Genomic DNA, 18725 nt, shown 5'->3' on the forward strand with positions numbered 1-18725 from the left:
TCATACTGACCTTCTCTATGCACAGAGCAGCCCCTATACTCCTCTTCTCGGAACACTCGCTGACACTCTTAGCCCCTCTCTCCTGTCGAGTGCCACCATGCAGGTTTGTTCCCGAGCCGTGGCTCTGCATGTCCATTCACACACAGAGCACCTCATTCCCTCACTGGCTGTGATGTAGCCGATGGCTCCCGCTGCTGTCTCAGCCAATGAGGAGGGGAGTCCCCAGAGAAAAACTTTGAGCCTTTAGGCCCCTTTCACACTGGGGCAGGAGGTGCAGTGGTGGTATAGCGCCGATATTTTTAGCGGCGCTATACCGTTGGAATTGTGATGGTATTCAGCCGCTAGTGGTGCGGTTTTAACCCCCGCTAGCAGCTGAAAAAGGGTTAATACCGCTGGCAATGCGCGCCGGCGGTATAGCCGTGGTGTCCCATAGTTTTCAATGGGAAGGAGCGGTGGAGGAGTGGTAAACACACCGATTTTTGGAGCGGTCCCGCCAGCGCATAGCCTCAGTGTGAAAGCACTCGGGCTTTCACACTGAGACTGCAGGGCAGGAGTTTTTCAGGCGGTATTTAGGTGCTATTTTTAGCGCTAAACCGCCTGAAAAACTCCTCGGTGTGAAAGGGGTCTAAAGCATATTTCCACGTTTGCAGTCAAATTTGAGAAAACCCCACCATATGTATGTTATGTGTTCCTGTTCACACAGCATACCTAAAAAATGATGACTTTGTGGCAGATTGCAAGAGCTTCTCGATATCCTTACATTATTTATGTACCCGCGGACTGGGGACTCACTTAACTGTCCATCATTAAAGTGGTTGTAAAGCCACTTTGTTTTATTCTTAGAATCCCACTTTGATTAAGTTATGTGCCCCAGTGTATGTGCTTTATAAAAAATATGCAGCTCCATACCATATTTCAGACTGCTGCTCAGCGCTGATGTGACCGCCTGCTGCTCTCCTCCCCCAATCTGAGAGCTACAGCAGGAGGGGCTGAGAATCCCCTGATGTCAGCCATGAGGAGGGTAGGAGAAGAGGAGAGTGACGGGCAGTCATGTGAGCACCGAGAGGCTCTCTGAAATAAGATATAAAGCTGCATATTTTTTATTAAACACACACACACACACACTGGGGCACATAACTTAATTTCACACCAGGGATTCTAGGAATAAAACAAAGTTATTTTAGCAGTGATTAGTATTATAGCAGCAGTAGGGGAGGGGCTATGAGCAGATTGGCACTGGCATTATCTGACAGGCAGGGAGGGAGTGGGAAAGGGGGTGAGAGAAGAAACAGCCAGGGTAATTTATTTATTAGGTTAAAGCGGAAGTAAACCCTGGGAAAAAAAACTGCAAGACAAAGCCATAATGAGCTAGTATGACTAGCATACTTGCTCATTATGCATGTACTTACCTTAGAACGAAGCACCAGAAGCCGTCCTTGTGTCCCCCTCCGCCGCATCCATCGCTCGCGGAGGTTACTTCCAGGTATCGCAGCTCCAGCACTGTGATTGGCCGGAGCGGCGATGAATTCAGCATTGCCGAATTTAGACCGGCTATTCCCAGTGCACCTGCGTGTCGTTGTCTACGGCGCATGTGCCGTAGACAGCAGTGCCTGTCATTCGGCGAATATCTCCTAAACCGTGCAGGTTTAGGAGAAATTGCTAACACCTACAGGTAAGCCTTGATCTAGGCTTACCTGTAGGTGTAACTTACAAAAGTGGGTCTACAACCACTTTAAACATTACTCCAAAACCCTCTCCAAATTGTCCTATGTCAATAGGAAGATGTAGCAAATATAATGTGGGTGTTATCCCAATTTGGCTGCAAAAGTGGAAATATGCTCTAACCCTTTTGCTGCCACTGATATAAGGCTTACAGCAGCTGCTTTTACAAACTCTCCTAGGCTGCTGCAGCCACCAGAAAAGTGTATTATTTACAAGCTGACTGTCAGTTTTATCCTGCTTCCAAAGGCACCAAAAAACACTATTATCCTTGCAGGACCGCTTCTGCCATGTATTCCAGGCTCTGCTGTTCAACCTGCAGGCTAGCCATGGTGGGTTACGCTGGGTCGGACAGCAATCCTTTATTCGCTGATCTTCCCTCTGGTGAATGAACCACTAAGCGCTGTGTGTTATATCACTTCCTGGTCAAGAATTGTCATTCTCCAGGAGCTAATGAAGCATCATTTATGCTCAATTAACTTCAGTGGAGTACATTGGAGCCTTTAGGCCTCATGTACACTACAGCGGCTAAACGGACGTTTAGGAGCAGTTGGGCTTTTTTTTTTAAAAGCCCCTGAACCCTACTCTATGTTATCTTATGTGTACATGTACACTTTAGTCATTTATAGGCAGTTGAGTTTAGAGGCTTTTTTTTGAAAGCCGAAAAATCGCGTTCAGGACCGTAGTTTACCGGCATTTCAAACGCCAAATTCTTGTAAAGCATTCTTCTATAAACATTATTCACAATTGACTCTAAACTACGTGCTTTTTAAAGCAATGCCTGTGAATAATTTTGGGTATCAAATGTGTGTCACGGAAGCATGAATCAGACGTACAACAACAGATAAATGAAATAGGAAGGCTTTATTAAAAACCAAACAGCAAGGTTAAAGTCCAAACGGATGATCAAACAGTCAGCAGAGTCTTCCACCGGAGCCAGGGTCGATAGCCAGGAATGGGAGTCAGCCAAGCCGGAGTCCGTAGTCAGAGAGAGGTGGTAAAACGAAGCCGGGAATCAGGAGCCAGAAGGATAGTCCGAACGAAGCCGGGGATCAGGAGCCAGAAGGATAGTCCGTGGAAGCCGGGTTGGTAACCAAGAGCAAGCAGCACAATCACAGGAGAGTGTAGACGAGAGGACCAAGCAAGGGAATGCTGCAGCAGCCCTCATATATAAATGCTGAGCATCCAGCTCCTCCCAGTGGGAAGGAAGAGCCGCAGGGTGTGGTAAGTTATAAGAACCCCAAGAAGCAAGATGGCTGCCAGCACATGTCAGTGATAAGAAGCCTGCAAGGTAAGACCATGTCAATGTGTTTCTTTTTCACACGTATGTGCAATTTTAAAGCTTGACATGTTGGGATATTTTTTCAATGCAACCTTATCTTTAATAATTTAACAAAAATTGCTTTTACATTTTGCTTGTGTTTACTAAAATTAACTCCAGTGTACTTTTTACTAAAAGTAGGCATTTGATAAATCCTTGCACTAATATTGTGTGAAATAAAAAATTGGACCTACCACATTTTATGGCTTTCAGAAAATACTGTATATAATATTTAGGGATTTTTTAACTAACCTTCATACCTAAAATGTACATTTAACGTGTGCAAAAAGAAAAGAAAAAACTGATCTAGCAGCAAAAGAGTTAAGGCTTGCACAGGTCTCATTTGGGTCACTCCCATAGGTGAATGGTGCAATAGGGGAACAAAGATTAGGCAAGTATAAACATATGGGGTGAGGGGCATAATCAAAGCACAGTGTTACTTTAAGCTTTTTTTTTTTTTTGCATGTTTATTACAGCCCATTGCCTAGCAGTATTTATTTTCATTTTTTTCTGTTGCTGAGACATGTATCTTGAAGTATCCAGGGATGTAAAGCACAGAGAAGTGTTACCGATTAAAATGGCTCACTCTCTCTCTACAGACAAATAAGTCATGCACGCTTTACCTGGTGATATTGCTTGCAAAGAAATTGGTGATATTCAATTATGGGGATGTCAGGCACCTTTAAACTGCTGGGAAATGTTTCCTTTATGATGGACATGTTTTCTTTGCAGAACATGTATTTTTATATTGATTTTTTTTTCTCTGTGAACCTGTTATAGTGACAGCTGCAAGCTAAACTCTACATCGCTGCTGCCCATAGTCTCCAATCATATATCTACACACAGCCTGCAGTATTTTAAGGATTAGAGTTGTAAGTGCCAACCTCTCTTAGAAATCCCAAGGCAGGAGGACAAGCTGACCTAATCGGTCAGTTGTTTGAATAGATTTTATAGAACAAGGCACAAGTAATCCTTGCCTGACATGCTGGCCTTAACATTTTTTTTTTACAGATGATTAATGGACTTGACATCAATGTTCGTATAGCTTTCTGCTAAACATGCGCTACGTATTGTTAAATATCAAGAATACCGTAAAGACTTAAATGCTTATGACAGTGCAAAAATAACGCCAAGGGTCAGTATTTTTCCATGGCAGCTTTGGATGGCACTGGAAACTGCAATATGCAAATAAATATACAAAGTCGGGCCTTGTTTGCTTAATGGTTGTTGCCATTGCTTGGAGCAATCTGACCTTTCCAAACAGAAGATAGATTCTAAGAGATATTAGATCTTAAACATTACCTAGGGCTCTGCTAGGGACCAGCTGAAGAAAAAGAAAACTTGAAACTCAGATGATGTATTGAGATACATCTGACCTTTTATTTAACTATGGCCATCAAGAGCTAAAAAACTGTAATCGGTATAAATGTAATGTCACTGAACTAACAAAAAATTTGAAAAACATAATAGATTAAATACCAGGACATTTTATTATGTCTCCTGCTATTTTTAGAAGGACTTTAGACTAGAAGCAGTTAAAGGATTAATGAACATGTATTCCAAATGTATTTAGATAAAAAAGCTTTTAGAAGCATACAGTAGTTACGGTCATACTTATAGAATGTGTAAACCTAACTTTTTATATTCCCGAAAGGTGCCGGCTTTACTATGTACTTGTATGAAAAAGTATCCTATTCCCTTTATATTGCTTCCTTTGTAAGAAATTCCTGATGTTCCCGCTAGTCCATCTGCTTTCCTATTAAATACTTGGAAGGTATCAGTGATTACTTCATATAGTGCCACATCCTGAGAACATAAGACAAAAATTCCCCTTGGGTTTGGACTTTGAAGGCACCTAAACTCATATAACAGTAGTAAAGTAGAAAAATATTTTATTCATAACACATGATTAAAAATAGTAGCATATGTACATTCCATAACTACTAACCAGACTAAGCAGGGGACCACATCATGGTCAGTTCTGCAGCTATGCTATTTCTAGCCGACGTGCGCCAACACTGGGAAGTTCATTATCACCTTGTCTTTTCTCATCCAAAGAATGCCAACCCACCTGGCTTTCCTATCCTGGAGGTTACCACTACAATACAAAAACCTGTAGATACTGTAATTTGTGTGATCTGGGTAAAACATTTGTTGCCACAGCTACAGATGAAGCGCTCACTATACAGCAATACATCAAGTGTGGCACAAACTATGTAGTCTACATAATAACCTGTACTTCATGCAGCCTCAAATATGTAGGCTGTACCACACGTCCCTTGAGAATGTTGAGATGTTGTATCACAACTATTGTTACTAGACACCTAAGCTAAGGAAATAAATTCACTAATATACGCACCAGCCAGGGTGCCTAGTGCCCCTCAGACACCCTGACAATACACAGGGGTCACTAAGTATACTTTCTCACGGTATTTATATTTTATTTTTTATTTTAAGCACTCCTAATCATTCACTTATAACCAGATAACAATTAGATCTGAGTGACTATTATCTGCCTACATAGATCGTTGTCCACATCTTTTTGAAGACCGCATTTTTTTGTCTTTGCTTTTGTTTTTGGTAATCAGAGATATTTTTATATCTTCATCTGACATTACACTGCAACCAGTTTTTTATCTGACATTTATACTTTGAGGTACCAGGTTTAAAGACCCTGCATAAGGAAACTCCCACATTAACCCTCTCTGAGGCAGCTATATTATTGGCACCATTAAATAGGGTATCTGAAGGATTGTGTTTCCTACTAGGGAGGTCCATTGGATTGGACTTTTCCTATAAACAGATTACCCAACACCTGTGAATATACAGGAACTGTGAACACCTAAGGGTGATCCAATTTGCAGCGCCATCATCCCAACCTTTTTACATAATCATTGATCTCTTCACTGAGGTTCCTTAGGGAGGCAGCAGCATTAATTTACATCCTAAGCGCGGACTCCCCTTTATTTTTATTATATACTCATTCGAAGAATGCCAACCCACCTGGCTTTCCTATCCTGGAGGTTACCACTACAATACAAAAACCTGTAGATACTGTAATTTGTGTGATCTGGGTAAAACATTTGTTGCCACAGCTACAGATGAAGCGCTCACTATACAGCAATACATCAAGTGTGGCACAAACTATGTAGTCTACATAATAACCTGTACTTCATGCAGCCTCCAATATGTAGGCTGTACCACACGTCCCTTGAGAATTGTAACACAAATAATCTAAATGCTAGAAACATTTTGAATGCAACACGTCACTTTAGGGAATGTCATCAGGGCGATCTTTCCTCTTTCTGTTTTAGAGGATTAGAACGGTTGTCTCACTCGCCCAGAGGAGGTGACAGGGAGAGAAGACTATTGGGGAGAGAAGCATGGTGGATTTTTAGATTAAAAACTAGATTGCCTTAGGGGTTAAACCTGAGGTGGGATCTGGATTTGCACTTACATTAAGTATGCCTCTTCCCATAGCCTTCCCTCTCTCTTTCTTTTCCTCTTTTGGTGTCTTTTTTTCACATACCTGGATTATCATTTTTATCTTTTGTATTTAATGTTTCTTGTATTCCATGGTGTGTTTTAATCATGTATATGTGTATGGATGCATGCACGACTGTGTGCACACATGTACATATTATCACTACAAGGTGTGTGAACAATAGTGGCATACACATGGATCACCCAATATGCATTGCAGCTGATTTCCTTCCTTGGATAATTGCCTACAGTCAATTTGGACGATTAATGGGTGGAGTCAGTGATCCTTAGATCTTCTATTTATTTCACAAGTTTCATGTCTGTAATGTGGTTATGACTAAGGCCTTATAGGCTGAAACGCGTCAACCTTTCCTATTTACGTTTGTCTACTGTGGCTTGTCAATAAATACGTCAATTGTTTAAGAGCAACGACCGGAGTGCAGATCATCTTTTCCTCATGCTGGGAACTCAGTCTGCTCTCCTCCAATGATCAGACTCCCCCCCCCCCGCAAGCCTTTCACTGGGAAACTCAGTGTGCTGCTATTCCTCCTCTCCTTGCTCCTATGCGGCTGAGAACAGAGGGAATGTGATCTCTTATAAAAAAGGAAAAAAGGTACTTATATTTTTTATATCTATACACAAATATTTTGCCTTTCATTTCTATTTTAAATTCAATGAGTTGCATTAGACAGTGAGGGTTTGCAATCACTTTAAAGATGTTAAATTCTTAGAACTTAAATGAAAACTCTAGTTTTGTTAAAAATATGTGCAAAAAACATATACACAAGCCAATAATTAACCCATTAATTTCATTGTTTTTTATATTTCAGTCTGCAGTTACGATCTGCTAAAATGGTCAAAAATGGTCAAAAATGTTTAGAAACACAGAAACGTAGAAGAGTAAAAACAGTAAAAAAAAAAAAAAAACTGTGAATAGAGTCTGCCCCATTGCCCCATGATAATATTGCATTGCATTTGTATAAATCATTTGTAAGTTCATATGAAGACTATGGTATCTGTTTTGGTCACCAAACTGTAAAATAAGCACATAGTAGTTTTCGAGAGGGCTCAGAAGTGTATAACAAAATATCTTTACAAAGATTAGAAAATTGGGCATTTCAGTTGTTATTGCCCTTTATTGTGGGGATCCACCCAGTTTGTTGACTGACAGCTGACGCTGCCTTTCAGGTCCTGAGCTAGCTGCTCCCACATCCACAACTGTCCGCCACTCCAGTGAGCGCTGGAGCGGCAGAGCACAGAGCAGTGACTGACAGCAACAGCTCTCTGCTCAGAGCAAACCTGACAACTGAGTGATCAGTGGTCTTTGAGTATGATTGTTTATTTTTTTTAAGTTCCTCACTTCTCTTTTAAATCTAGCTAGAGCATTCAGAGAATCAGTATAACAATTTTTAAATATTGTTTTTCATGAAAAAATATTTTTTTCCATACTGGTGTGCATCTCTATATACAGTAGCTATGGTTAAGGTTAGGGTTGTCCCCATACCACTTTTTTAGGACCGAGTACAAGTACCGATACTTTTTTTCAAGTAGTCGCCGATACCGAATACCGATACTTTTTTTAAATGTGTCCCCAAATGCAGCCATGTCCCCCACATATGCAGCCATGTCCCTCTAGCCATGTCCCTCACATATGCAGCCATGCCCCTCTAGCCATGTCCCTCACATATGCAGCCATGTCCCTCACATATGCAGCAATGTCCCTCTAGCCATGTCCCTCACATATGCAGCAATGTCCCTCTAGCCATGTCCCTCACATATGCAGCAATGTCCCTCACATATGCAGCAATGTCCCTCTAGCCATGTCCCTCACATATGCAGCAATGTCCCTCTAGCCATGTCCCTCGATGCGGCGGCACGATTCGGCGGGGGGGGGGAGGGGGGGAAGTATTCTATTTAGGTATCGGGGGTATTTGCGCGAGTACGAGTACTCCCGCAAATACTCGGTATCGGTCCCGATACCGATACTGGTATCGGTATCTGGACAACCCTAGTTAAGGTTATATGCTGATTGCAGTAGTTTTTCTGCTCCCAATTACTTTATTTAGATTATTGTTTGATTTTCCAGGAAGGTGTAACGACACCCCGAGTATGAAAGGGGTTAAAGTTGTTTAGGACATTCCATTCCCGAACACAAAGGCAGCTACCGAACACTCCAATCATCCGAACAAGAAACCCATTCAAATAATTTCCCCCCCCCCCAAGTACGAGACGAGACTCTGTATTGAGGGTCAAGCAGGAATCAGACTCTTTATTGAAAGAAATACAAGCTCTTTATATACACTTGAGAATACTGCAGTCACCACATGAACAATGACTCGGATCCACCCACAACATCACACAATGTTTACATAACGAGCCCCCAATACACATTATTCTGAGTATCAATATATCCCTTAGCAGACAACAGGTGAGTTCATTAGCACACTTAATAACAGGTGAATGCAAAGCTGCCTCAGACAAGATTAACACATTTTACTTATCCAGACAAAAGCAACATCGTTAAGCAATAGACGGTCCGTCTCTTACATTGAACTTCCTTGAATGCTCATATTAGGAGTTATACTTCCTGGTCATAGACCTCACAGTGTACAGGGGATAAAATCTTCAAATTTCTTGAGAGGTATTGTTAATGAATATTACTGTCCCATTTAAAGTAATCTAATCATATTCCCAGTGTTCGTTATTTCCTTGGTCACCCTGCTCCCAAAAGTGACTCCCGTCACAGAAGGGAATTCCCTTTGTTCACAAAGGTCCTGTCCTTGGTGGAGGCACTGCCAACTTTATTATCAAACCCACGCTTCCACTTATCCAAGGTTCTGGTTCTCTTATTTAACTGCAGGTTTAGTGCAATGTGTTGCTTGAGTATGGTTATTTTTCATATCCTCTCTTCCAGAAAAAGGCCTAAGAAGAATTATGCTCTCTCAGCAACAGATTTTTCTCCTTAAGGGGCATGTTGTGAGAGTCTTAGTATCCCCATTGGCATGACTGGGGAATTCCTAAGATTGGGGCATGAAGATGGGGTGGGGCAAGGGGAGTGACCAATCACTAATGTCTGCACATCAAGTTTACCTGAAGTGGAAATATGAGGCTAATCATACTATAGCTTGTCAGTGATTGGTCTGCTGAACAGTAAATCATAGTAATATGGACCTCTAAACAAACCATGTTGACTTGGTCTCACACAAAGCACTATAGCACTAAACTGGTAATTAATGGACAATTAGCAAATACACAGACACCATACTGGCAATTGGCAAATGGTTGCAATTGGTTGCTATGGGTATGCACTCCAACTCTCATAACCTCCCAACCTGTTATTGTCCACTAAAAGCATAAACTTCTGTAGTGGCAAACATTTTAAATAGACAGCCAGGGAAGGTTACTCCTTTAAAATGAATGAGTCTGTATTGGCACTCTGCTTCAGCCCTGATAAGGGTTGTCCAACCCTGTATTCATAGTTCTCTCTATCTCAAACCAAATCATCATGCTTTTTGGAGCTCCATTCCCTGCTAAATCAGAGGAGGGATCAATCAGCCAGGGATGAAAATGACATCCTGTTCCCCGAAATATCTTTGTTTCAATTACCGTACACTGCCTTTCACATCTGCTTCTGCTTAGCCTCCTTGTTCATTGCACAGGGAACACACACTGCCTGTATGAAGATAAAAGGTGAGAGCTTTAAAGGGGGAGAAGCTCTGTGCTGTTTTCTTTGTTTACTGTTTTAAATAGGAGCTTGAAGTTGTTGTCACTACTCTCAATCATCTGAATTCAGAAATGGAGATTAGAACAGCTGATGTAGAGATACAGTAACATTTTTTTATTAGAGTCTATGTAAAAGGCTGGAAAGTTCCCAGTTATGCTCATTAGACACATCCTTAAAGCGGTATTAAAAGCAAAAACTAAAATTTACTAAATTGCAGAATACCAAATCTTAGATGTGTTGGCTGCATTTGCTTGCTATTTTAGGCTTTTCTCCTTTATTTTCACCTGGTATTTCAACCAAAAAATCTGTTATATATCTACATACTTTAGCAGACCAAGGTGCCCAGACAAAGAAGCAGTTAGAGGGCTGAGACAAACCATTTAACATTGCCAGGGTGCTTACAATCATCAGCTTTTATGTAAAGTCTTTATCCCAAATTTTTTTTTTGCTGTAACTGCTTATAAAGTTTTAGCTGGCGTTCAGCTTAAATTTGTTAGTCAAGCGCATCTAAATCAATGCATCTAAAAAAATACTGCTCCCAGAGGTGCCTGCTTTACTACTTAATCCAGAACGCATATGCCCTATACAAGAAGCTACTAGGGCATCACGGGGGAAACAAAAGCTTAAGTAAATAAAACTACTGCAACTATAACATCTAATGCCCTGTACACACGATCGGTCTATCCGATGAAAACGGTCTAATGGACCGTTTTCATCGGTTAACCAATGAAGCTGACTGATGGTCAAAAAAAAGTTGGTTAAAAAAGATGGTTAAAAGATGGTTAAAAAAAAGATCGTGTCAGAACGCGGTCACGTAAACCACGTACAACGGCACTATAAAGGGGAAGTTCAAATCCAATGGCGCCACCCTTGGGGCTGCTTTAGCTGATTTTGTGTTAGTAAAAGACGATTCGCGCTTTTCTGTCTGTTACAGCGTGATGAATGTGCTAGCTCCATAACGAACGCTAGTTTTACCAGAACGAGTGCTCCCGTCCCCTAATTTAGTCTGAGCATGCGTGGATTTTAAACAATAGTTTTTTTTCTATCGGTTAGGTATCCATCGGTTAAGTTTAAAACAAGATTGCTTTTTTTTAACCTATGGATAAATAACTGATGGGGCCTACACACGATCAGTTTAGTCCGATGAAAACGGTCCATCAGACCGTTCTCATCGGTTTGACCGATCGTGTGTACACGGCATAAGGGTTGGTAAGCAGCAATAATAAGGGTCCACCAGCTCTGGTAAGGGTACCCACCCATTTATTTATTTACTTGTCCAAAACTGAAGATTTTTGGTATTGAAGATATCTGCTCCACCCAACACTGGAAGTTTATATGTGCAAATTAGATTCCACATTCCCCAGCAGACTTTTGATATTTGCAGGATTGGGTTTACGCCTTTAAATATTGAGGCACACCTGATCAATAGTGGAATGTTGGCCTTGGAAGATTGTCTTTACAACTGACTTTTTTTCTTTTCATTACTAAACATCCAGTTTAGTTTTATATCACTTTGTTGTATATAATATAATTTTTTCTACACATGTATGGTGATCACACCACAGGTATTTCACATATGTATATTTGCTTGCTGATTTTTTATAGCACGGATTTGTATCAATTTTGCTATATAGGAGCATCTTTTACATCACAGCTCCCAACGCTTACCTCACAATTTCACAATTTTACTATTGTGTATTAAGAGGTACTAGGCTTAGACATAAGTCATTTACCTTCAGGGTACACACCAATGTCACCCTTTTCAGGGGTCCTTTTATACTTTTGGGCGCTACATTTTCTTTTCCACATTTTTTCACCTTATATCCATATGGTATGTTGGCAGCCTGATCTACACTAAATATTTGGTTTGCGCATTATTGTATATACACCTTTTTGGTAAGCAGCAATATACTGCTTAATTGCCAGCATTCCTGGGTACGTTTAGATTTCAATATGACAAGGTTTTACAATCTGAAAACATACGTATTATTAAGCACATTATAATTGTTAAATTCAAAATATGATAAAGATTTGATGTCTATTTTGTTAGGAGATGTAATGTGTCTTATTAGCCTTCTGAACCTTGTAAATTAGGTATATTTGGTGTCAAATTGATGAGTTACTATTTTATACATAACTGTAGCCACTATTTAGAAAGGTGACTCGATTATAGTAGAATGTATAGAATTTGAATGCAAGTTCCAAATTTTGGATGTATGAAAATTCAGCTATAGGTCAATATAGTACTCTATCTAGTCTCACAAATATGTATTTCCTCAACTGCTTTCCAGGCTGTTTATGACTTGGCCATTTATGACAGGCCCTCATTAGAAGTCTTTTAAAGACCCGTCTAGTTAATGTTTACGATACTCTACATTTCTCTAAACTGGGCTGTGTTATGTCAAATTTGTCAGCTTACATGGCTGTCTAGTATAGACATGATATTAGATCTGAATGTTTTTGGTATTGGCATTTAACAATTTGTGCTTCTCACAGTTTTTGCTGCTACACAGTTGATAAATACTACAGCGAGGAAATATATTTTACCCTTGTGTGGCAAAATTGGCACCAGTTGCTCTAGTAAGGGGACAGGGAGTTGTTTTCCCATGTTCTGAACCAAAAGTACAAGAACTGTCAGGGCTTTAACCTAATGGACATCAACCGTTTTTAGCTTTACTTTCACAGTATGTACAGTAACTACAGTATACAGTATAATATGTGCCAGGATAAACACATCAGCAACTTGCAAAATTATACAATGAAGTTTGATATAATCCCTACAATCCAGACCATGTCAGTTTTTTTCCTGGCAAAAGTAGAATAGCCTTTTAAATAAATAGATAATAGTAGTACTGATGGTGGTGACGTTTTTTCTAAACACTGCTAATTCTTTTCATTATCCCATAGAACAATATAATGTTTATAAGATAGACAGTGCTCATCAGATTTATGAACAATCTTTGATGTAAAATCTCCACATTTATATACAGTGTATGATATCAGTGGTGGTTTTCATTTTCATGAACTGTTATTTTAGGTGTATAGGTCCGTAAAGTCATTGCTTTCCTTCATACAAGAAAAAATGTAGTCACTATATCTTGGCACAGAATTATGTATATAGACTAAAGACATTATGCAAGAAATTAGTAGTGCTATGTGTTGAGGCACGTGTGTCTCTTCATTTGCTTTTGCTGTTCTACATATACTAAATATATTCTCAAGGGGACCAATTAGTAAAGTCAACATGATGTTTGTGCAATTTAAAGCACATAAACCAGTGTTTTGGATTCATGATACTAACAGCTGTTTAGAGAATAATGTATAATATATGGTAAATTAGTAACACACTGCCTTGTTCTCATTCTTATCTAATTCTAGACAGATTTTTTTTTAAATCTGTTTTGTTTACTAAGTAATGAATTCGATTCTGTAGGTTAAAATATGTATTACTAGAGTGTTTGCAAGCTTTGTCTTTGATAGAAGACTTGTTGGAGGAACAATTATCCAAATCATAATCTTATGATGGCCCTTGAAACCAGTTTAAAGTGAATCTCCCACAAACCAATATATTTGAGTAAGAATCCTCAGTTGGAAGCTGGCACTGTCTGATTTCAGAACTTCATGCTAGTTACTCTCAGAGATTGAATAAATTCAGCTTCATTGCCCTAAGACTCAGAAACAGTCATACAGCTTTCACTTGAAAATTAAAACATTGACCTAGCGTATCATTTCTAAAACATATATTAAATTAAAATATATAATAACCTAAAAAACAAATATTTATTATAATGTAGTCTACTGGTTCATAGATCTGGTGGTTTCATTTGTTTTTACTTTTTCAGATTACAACATTTTGACCAAGTAGAGAAAATACTTGTTGATTTTGTCAGAATTTCAGAGTCCTTGTTACCTTCAGTGAGCTTAAAAGAAAGGATAAAGAACCATATTTTGTTAAACTGTCTAAGCCTTTTTCTATTGTAAAGAAAACCTGACAAGGGTGTCCTTTGCCCCCCTTGCGTCTCACATTAGTCTTGGAGCCTTTCCTATGAAAGGTCAGAAGCAACAGCGACATCAAGGGTATCCAAATACAGTAGGTTCAAGAGAGCACAAACATCTGCCTACACTGATGATGTCTCATTATATGTTTCTCAGCCGACCACCACTCTCCCAGTCCTAATGTCGGAACTTCATAGATTTGGTCAACTGTTTAATTTGTATACAAATTAATGTAATGGTCTTGACTTCACAGTTACGCTGATCCTTCCCATTTGTCTGGTGAACTGAGTCACTCCTGTACTTAGGGATCCACATCTCACCAGCCTTCAATTATCGGTCCCTCCTTGATAGAGTGGGTAGAGATCTCAAGACATGGCAAGGCCCCTCCATCATCTGATAAGGGAGGATAAATGTAATTAAAATGAACTTTTTCCCGCACATCATTTATTTACTATATACTATTACAATAGATGTCCCTCATGTCATCTTTAAATGACTGAGAGGACGGCCCTCAACATTTGTCTGGAACAGGAAAAATCCCAAACTAGCCTACACAGTACTATGCAAACAAAAGTTAGATGGTGACCCGAGCCTACCCAACATAACTCTATATTACAAGGTGATGGCACTGGTCTGCATAGTGAATTGGCACCATAATTCAACTGAAAAACTATGGGTGCCACTAGAAAAGGCTATGGGGCAGAACTGTAGCAGAATTCTGGCTGGGCATAGAGGGATTTCTTCCTAGGCATCCTTATTCACACTAATGTATCTGACTGTCTGAACAATAATGGTAATTTGGCCCTAACGACTCCTCCTCTGACTCCATTAGGGGGCTTCCCTTGGTTTAAACCAGTCAAGGGCCTAAACTTTTTTTGGCCCTTGGGGATGGATGGAAACACAAAATTTGCCACATTTGCTCTTACTGGACAGACTGAGACATTCTCTAAAGGCCTTCCCAATTTTACATGAGGATACCAACAACTATTTTATTCACATAGTATTCCCTAAGCTGCCAGTGGTTTCAGAATGCTCTACTTTGCATGAAAGCCCAGCATAAGAGACACCTTCCTTTTCATATGTATAAGCTGTTACTCATGTCACAGTCCACACTGGTCTATTACTTTCAGAGAGACTCCTCAACTCCAAAAAGGGGTTAGGGATAGAGGGTTAGGAGTTAGTGTTAGGGGGTTAGGGTTAGAGGGTTAAGGGTTAGGGTTATGGCTAAGGTTTAGGGTTGGGGGTTAGGGGTTAGGGCTAGAGTTAGGGGTTGGGGTTAGGGTTAGGGCTTAGGGTTAGAGGGTTAGGGTTAGGGGGTTTTAGGTTAGGAGTTAGGGGTTTGGGTTAGAGGGTTAGGGTTTAGGGTTAGGGTTGGGGGTTAGGGCTTAGGAATTAAGGGTTAGGGCTAGGGTTAGGGTTGGAGTTGGGGTTAGGGGTTAGGTTTAGGGCTAGCACTTAGGGGTTAGGGGTAAGAGTTAGGTTCAGGGCCACGGTTTAGGGTTAGGGTTTCACCTTGGCAATAAGTTTAAAAGGCTAAAAATAAAACCTATGTGGCTCACGGTCAAAGTTAAAAAAGCTATAAACAATAAGAAAGTAGCTTTAAAAAAGTATAAAAATGAAGGAACACTAGTGTTGTTTAAATGTTACAAAGAATATGACAGGATATGTAAAAAGGAAATCAAGGATGCAAAAATTCAAAACGAATGACAGATTGCAAAAGATAGTAGGACAAACCCCAAAAAATTCTTTACATATATTAATAGTAAAAAGGTGAAGTCTGAGCATGTAGGCCCCTTACAAAATAATCTAGAGTGGGTGACTGGGGACAAAGAGAAGGCAAATTTATTAAATGCTTTCTTCAGCTCTGTGTATACAATGGAGCATGGGGGAGCTCATGTCCAAAATGGGGGTGGGAGTGACACAGACCCAAATCCACAATGGCTCAAAAGTGATATGGTCCAGAAATATTTAGACAGAATAAAGGTGGATAAAGCACCTGGACCTGATGGCATCCATCCACGGATCCTAGGTGAGTTGAGCTCTGTCATTTCAAAGCCACTGTATCTAATATTTAGGGACTCATTAATGACAGGAATAGTACCACTGGATTGGTGCAGGGCCAATGTGGTGCCCATATTTAAAAAGGGAACAAAGTCTTTACCAAGTAACTATAGACCTGTTAGTCTAACTTCTATAGTTGGGAAGATACTGGAACATTTAATAAAAGACCACATGGATGAGTTCTTGCTGGAAAAAAACTATTTAAGCAGCAGACAACATGGATTCATGAAAGACAGAAGTTGTCAGACAAACCTGATTTCCTTTTATGAAGAGGTAAGTAAAACCCTGGACAGAGGCGTGGCTGTGGACGTGATATATTTGGATTTTGCAAAAGCGTTCGATACAGTTCCGCACACACGGCTCATGTGTAAGGTAAGGTCTACAGGATTGGATATATCAGTTTGTAAATGGATAGAAAACTGGCTGAAAGACAGAATTCAGAGAGTCGTGGTTAATGATTCTTACTCTGAATGGTCCAAGGTTATCAGTGGTGTACCCCAAGGTTCAGTGCTGGGACCCTTACTTTTCAATATATTTATAAATGATATTGGGTCTGAGATCAAAAGTAACATTTCTGTCTTTGCAGATGACACCAAGCTATGCAGTGGAATAACGTCCTTGCAGGATGTCTCCAATTTACAAGCCGACCTCAATGCTCTGTCTAATTGGGCGACTAAGTGGCAGATGAGGTTTAATGTAGATAAATGTAAAGTTATGCACTTGGGGGCTAAGAATATGCATGCATCATACATACTAGGGGGAGTACAACTGGGGGGATCTGTAGTGGAGAAGGATCTGTTGGTTTTAGTTGATCATAAGCTCAATAATGGCATGCAATGCCAAGCTGCGGTTTCCAAAGCGAGCAAAGTCCTTTCTTGTATTAAGAGAGGTATGGACTCCAGAGACAGAGATATAATTTTGCCCCTGTACAAATCATTAGTAAGACCTCATCTGGAATATGCAGTTCAGTTTTGGGCACCAGTTCTCAAAAAGGGTATCGGAGAACTGGAGAAAGTGCAGAGAAGGGCAACCAAACTGATAAGAGGAATGGAGGAGCTCAGCTATGAGGAAAGATTAGAAGAACTAAATGTATTCACTCTTGAGAAGAGGAGAATAAGGGGGGATATGATCAACATGTACAAATATATAAGAGGTCCATACAGTGAACTTGGTGTTGAGTTATTCACTTTACGGTCAACACTGAGGACAAGGGGGCACTCTTTACGTCTAGAGGAAAAGAGATTTCACCTCCAAATACAGAAAGGTTTTTTCACAGTAAGAGCTGTGAAAATGTGGAACAGACTCCCTCCAGAGGTGGTTCTGGCCAGCTCAGTAGATTGCTTTAAGAAAGGCCTGGATTCTTTCCTAAATGTACAGAATATAACTGAGTACTAAGATTTGTAGGTAAAGTTGATCCAGGGTAAATCCGATTGCCTCTCGGGGGATCAGGAAGGAATTTTTCCCCCTGCTGTAGCAAATTGGATCATGCTCTGCTGGGGTTTTTTGCCTTCCTCTGGATCAACTGTGGGTATGGAGTTGGGTGTATAGGATTGTACTGTGTTTTTTATTTTTTATTTTTTTGTGGTTGAGCTGGATGGACTTGTGTCTTTTTTCAACCTGACTAACTATGTACCTTGAGGAATAAGGCTAGGACTCAGAAATTGGAAAAGGGACCTCCCCAGAGGTCAAATGTCAGAATGCAGGTTACCAGAGGTCAATGGTCACAAGGCATGGCTGACCCACCCCCACCAAAGTTTACCGCCTACCCCAACTAAGTCAGGGAATGAACAAGTTGGAATACTGAAATTCTAAATTTCGGAAATTCAAACTTCTATATTTTGGAAATTTGGAGATTAGGTATTGAAATTTAAAATTTGGCTGTTAGTAAACGTAACGAATGCAAATTCATTCGAAGTTACGAATTATCCAAAATAACGAATAGAATGTAATGATCTAATAATAAATAATTATAATAATACTACATTTTTTAATTATTATCATTTATTAATTTGTTCCATTCCATTGGTTTAGATGTTCCATCGGTTATTTTGGATAATAACTTCAGATAAATTTGTATTGGTTACATTCACTAACAGCCAAATTTGAAAGGAAATTCCTGTAATTGAATAGTTATTATTGGTTAGTTATTATTTTGAATTTTACTCATTTTCTTTCATTTTTTCCAGATTTTCGAAAATTTTAAAATCTAAAATTCCAAAATCTAAAATTCGAAATTGGGAAATTTGGAAAATTGGGTTTTTGAATTTCCGAATTTCTCCATTATAGAATTTCCGAATTTCGAATCTTTCGAATTCCGATCTTTTCAAATTTCGGAATTCCGAACTTTTTGAATTTCTGAATTTTCGATTTTCCCTCATTTCCAAATTTCCAAAAAAAAGCAAAAAAACGAATGAAACGAAA

The sequence above is a fragment of the Rana temporaria genome, chromosome 7, assembly GCF_905171775.1.
Source record: "Rana temporaria chromosome 7, aRanTem1.1, whole genome shotgun sequence".
NCBI classification, from domain to species: domain Eukaryota; kingdom Metazoa; phylum Chordata; class Amphibia; order Anura; family Ranidae; genus Rana; species Rana temporaria.